Consider the following 5,515-nt stretch of genomic DNA (forward strand, 5'->3'; position numbering starts at 1 on the left):
CCTGGAACTCACTCTGTAGACCAGGCTGGCCTCGAACTCAGAAATCCACCTGCCTCTGCCTTCCAAGTGCTGGGATTAAAGGCGTGTGCCACCGCTGCCCGGCCAAGTAATGTATTTTTAAAGCCTTGACTTAAATGATCTCACTGGGTGGTCATCGCTTCTCATCTAGAAGACACTGCATCTGAATATTCATGTAATCACATACCAAAAGTACCTTTCTCCAAGATACAACCTAGATAAAGACACTTTCTAAAAACAAAGTTTCCCTCTGGATTTAAAATAGCTGGAAGGTAATCTAAAATTGGATCTACACTTCCTCTTTTACCAGCGAACTGCAAAGGAAGGTAGTATTGACTCCCAGCTAAGGTCAAAAATTTTGATTTTCATAATTTCTGGGCTATCTGCTTCAGAAATGTTTCATTCCAGTAAATACTTCAGAATCTTTATTTCTATGTTAACTCTAGTAACTAAACAATGAGCCCACATCCACTTCCCTTTGGCTGTGGGAAACAAAGATGGTTCTGGAAGAAGCAAATGACCTGACCTTTGACCCCCTCCAACAATGTGACTATCCTCCGAACATCAATTAGCTACACATGCAAATGAAAATGACAGGCACCACCCTCAAAGGATAACTGTAAGGAAGAAATGAGACGTTTGGCTTGAAATTGAAAGTCCACCACGGCAAGAAGGTCAAGGCCAGACTCAAAGCAGCTAGTCACATCCAGTCAGGAGCAGAGAGGATGGATGGATGGATGGATGGATGATGGACAGACGGATGACACACACATACTGCTCAGCTCACTGTCTTCCCTTTAAGAAACAAAAAGATTTATTGCTGGGCAGTGGTGGCATATGCCTTTAATAACAGCAGAGGCAGGCAGATAGATATATGAATTCAAGGACAGCCTGGTCTACCAGAGCTAGTTCCGGGACAGCCAAGGCTACACAGAGAAACCCTATCTCAAAAAACAGACCAGGCTGGCCTCAAACACCCCAATATCTGCCTGCCTCTGCCACCACACCCAGTTCTATTTTTATTTTTTAATTTCTTTATATTTGTGTGTGTTTGTGTGTAGGTCTGTTGTACACTTGAGTGCAAGTGGCCACAGAGACCAGAAGGGGATGCTGGCCCTCCCTAGAGCTTGAGTCACAGTCATAAGCCACCCTACCTAGGTCCCCTGCAGTACCCCTAACCATATTCCCAGCTCTCCTGTCCTCTGTAACACAGTGCAGGACCCAAACCCAGGAAATAGTGCCGTTCCCTTTTAGGCTGTGTCTTCCCACATTAATTGACAACAGTTACAACAATCTACCACAGACACGCCCATAAACCAACCTGATCCGACTCCTCACTGAGACTGAGACCCTTCCTAGGGGACTTCAGACTGTGCCAAGACGACAAGACAAGCCCAGTACAACTGTATTTGGTACTTTTCTATGACTGTAATAAAACACCAGCGTACAGAAGGAAGGGTTTATTTGGCTGGGCTTACTGGTCCAGAGTGCTTCATCTTCATCATGAAGGGGAAGGCCAGCAGTAGACAGGCATGGCATCGGGGACAGCGGAGAACTCACATATCAAACCACAATGGGAAGCAGAGAGCCAACTGGGAATGATGGAGTATGGTTTGAAACTGCAATACCCGCCCCAGTGACTTCCTTCAGCAAGGCCACACCTCCTAACTGCCCACACAGGACCACTACTTGGGGACCAAGTCTTCCAGTGTCTGGGCCAACGTCTCACTGAAACCACGATTAACAATGATGAACACCCCAAATCTGTTGTGCTAGAGTGGACCTCCCTTTGTTACCGAAAGCAACGTAATGCTTTAAGTAGATGTCCACATAGTCAAATGTATCATTTTAATTAAATGTTTATACACTTGGAAATAAGTTGGCTTCAAATCTTTCTCAACTTTCTCCTCTGCATGCTAAATCATAATTGTCTCTAAACTGTCTCGCAGAAATATCTAATAAGAAACTCATTTCAGAAATTAAAACTAATGAGGAGGGAGGGATGATGCAGGCTTAAACTTATTAATGTAATTGATGGTTCCGCTTCTATACCCAGTCCCTACTGGTTTCTGCAACAACAGCGAGCGGTAATGACTGATATTTTAGGACTGAGGTTTCTGTAAAGTCAGTGAACTGAGGAAAGACAGATGTGCTTGGTCCTCACCTCCACCAAGCTTAGAGGGGTAGTAAATATAACCAGTAAGGGATGCAGAAAGCAGAAATAATTGGATGCATTAGAAATCAATGCCGTCTTTCGTTTATCACATGGAAGTTTCAGAGTCCTGGGGTTATGGCTGTTGTTCTGTGGGTATTTACAGCCAATAGTTCTCACGTACATATGACAAAGACCCATGGCTTTGCTGGGATATCTCATGGACAAGGCTGTTAGCTTTCCTACTGTTGTAATAAAATAGCTGACATAAAGGGGTTCTTGCACGGTTTGCTGACCCCCGGACAGTGAGAATATAAGTTGAAGGTTAACCACCTCCTGCTAGTCAGAAATCAGGGAGAGAAAAAGAGATCAGGGACCAGGTATGATCTTCAAAGACATACCCCCACCCCCAGTGACTTACTTCTTCCAACAAGGTCCTACCTAATAAAGTTTCCACTTTATTAGGACATTTCCAAGAGAGATGATGGAGAACATTCTGTTTTGAAATCAAAGCAAGGGCCGGGCAGTGGTGGTGCACGCCTTTAGTCCCAGCATTTGGGAGGCAGAGGCAGGTGGATTTCTGAGTTCAAGGCCAGCCTGGTCTACAGAGTGAGTTCCAGGACAGCCAGGGCTACACAGAGAAACCCTGTCTCGAAAAAAAAAAAAGAAAGAAAGAAAGAAAGAAAGAAAGAAAGAAAGAAAGAAAGAAAGAAAGAAAGAAAGCAAGCAAAGTCCATGTGTACAGATGGCTACCTCTTCAGGAGCGATTAGCGCGGTGGCGCATCTCTGAGAGTACAGCTTAAGTCAAGCCAGAGTACAGCACCAGCTGGTGATGTCACAGTTCCAGGACTGGATACCCATCCTACAGGACCTCCCCTGAACAAAGGCCAGAAAACCCTTGGCCACGGACCCATGGGCCAAACCTAATTCCAGTTGGTCAGTTTTTGAATTACAAATGAACTTAACTTGTTTTTAACGCTTGAGTGAAAAAAAATCAAAAAGAGGCTGAGTCCTCAATAGACAGATAGATGGCCTGCCTGGTGTGCATGAAGCCCTGGATTCCATCCCCAGCACCACAGAAACCTGATATGATGACTCACACCTGTAAGCTGAGCATCCGGGAGCCAGAGGCAGGAAGATCAGAAGATCATTCCAGTTATGTATCAAGTTTGAGGACCACATGAGCTACCCAAGACTCTGTCTCAGAAAAAAGAACATGAGTATCATATATACTGGCATGTAAAAACTATCTGAAATTCAACTGGCAAATTAATGTCATCTTTCTTTCATGTATGCTCTATGTCTGTACCATGCCACAAAGTTGATTGTAAACAATGCTTCATAGCCTGCCAGACTAATATGATTATAGATCTTTACAGGAAAGGCAGGCTGATCTCGGTCAGTGTTGTGTTCAAGATATTTCTTCTTGTTCTTATTCTTTTTATTTTAAGATTTAGTTTTATTTATATGAGTACACTACAGCTGTCTTCAAAACACACTAAAAGAGGGCATTGGGTCCCATTACAGATGGTTGTGAGCCACCATGTGGGTGCTAGGAATTGAACTCAGGACCTCTGGAAGAGCAGTCAGTGCTCCTAAGCCATCTCTCTAACCCTTGTTCTTTTCTTTTTTTTTTTTTTTTTTTAAAGATTTATTTATTTATTTATTTTATTAGTACACTGTAGCTGTCTTCAGACACACCAGAAGAGGGCATCTAATCTCATTACGGATGGTTGTGAGCCACCATGTGGTTGCTGGGATTTGAACTCAGGACCTCTGGAAGAGCAGTCAGTGCTCTTAACCGCTGAGCCATCTCTCCAGCCCCTAACCCTTGTTCTTATTCCTGACTTTCTCTTCTTGTAAGTTGTTTTGTTGGTTTTTAAGAAATTGGCTCACTCTGTTGCCAGGATGGCCTAGAACTTACGATGTGGTCCAGACGGGCCTTGAACTTGACATCACTCTCCTCCCTTAGCCCATACGCCTAGAAAGACAAGTAATAATTGTAGATGTCTTTCTCCATCTACAATTGAGCAATGGCCATAGCCTCATTTAAAAAAATAAAAAACATGATGATAAGAGTATTACTATGTAGATTAGGCTAGTCTCAAACTAATAATCAGGCCTCTGCCTCCAAGCTCCAGATTTTAGGCATGTACCAACACACATATTTTTTACACAAGAAATTTTTTAAAAAAAAGTTTTTGACAGGGTCTCAGTATGTTGCCCTGGATGGTGCGGTACTCAATATATAGACTAGACTGGCATCAGACTTACAGCAATCCTCCTGCCTCTGCCTCCCCAGTACTAAGATTAAAGGCACGCACCATCATGTAAGTCTGAAGGTGCCACAGATGAAGTTATCCTGAGACAGGGCTGCTCACTAAACCCAACCCTCACTATTTACTTGAGGCTGACTGGCAAGCAAGCTCTCAGGCTTCACTTGTCTCTACTGCCAACCCCAGTGCTGGAGTTACAGGCATGTGTGGCCATGGCTGCCTGGCTTTCTCCATGGGTGAGGAGGGAATTGAACTCAGGTCCTCACTCTTGCACAGCAAGCTCTCTTCCTCCCTTACCTACTATATTTTTTGAAGAGCGATTACAGAAGAAGCACAGGAACTGTGAGGGAGGGGAGACTATTTAGTAAATGGCGTTACTAAAGAAGCTGAGTTGGAAGAACGTTCTAGGTAATTCCCGAGCTTTTTAACTCAAAGGGATCAAAGGGAGGTGACTGGGTGGTGGTAAAGTTCCGGTGACGGAATCCCTGAATATCACACACAAAGCTTGAGGCCAATGCCATCATAACGTACACCAGTTATAGCGAGTGGTACGTGTCAACAAGCCTAGCACTCAAGAGATGAAGGCAGGAAGGTCAGAAGCTCATGGTCGCTGTGGTAGTTTGAATGAGGATGGTCGGCACAGGCTCAGATATTTAAATACTTGCTCTCTTAAATACTTGGTAAAACTGTGTGGGAAGGATTAGGAGGTGTGTCACTGGAGTAGACTTGGAAGTTTCAAAAGTCCATGCCACCCATTCTCCGCTCGTGCGCTCTCTCTCTCTCTCCCCCTCTCTCTCGTGTGGGTTCATGTCTCCATGTGGATCAGTCGTAAGCTCTCAACCACTGTTCAAGTGCCATCTCTGCCTGGCTGCTGCCATACTCCCTACCATGACAGCCATGGGCTCATCCTCAGGACACGCAATCCCCAACAAGCTCTTCCTCTCTTTTATACGACCCTTTAGTCATGGTGTCTCCTCACAGCAATAGAAAAGTAACCAGTCATTCTCAACAAAATAGTGAGTTTTAGGCCAGCCTGAGCTACATAAGACCCTATCTAAAGGAGGAAAAG

This window comes from Grammomys surdaster, unplaced genomic scaffold (assembly GCF_004785775.1).
Source record: "Grammomys surdaster isolate TR1022 unplaced genomic scaffold, NIH_TR_1.0 1161, whole genome shotgun sequence".
Lineage (NCBI taxonomy): Eukaryota > Metazoa > Chordata > Mammalia > Rodentia > Muridae > Grammomys > Grammomys surdaster.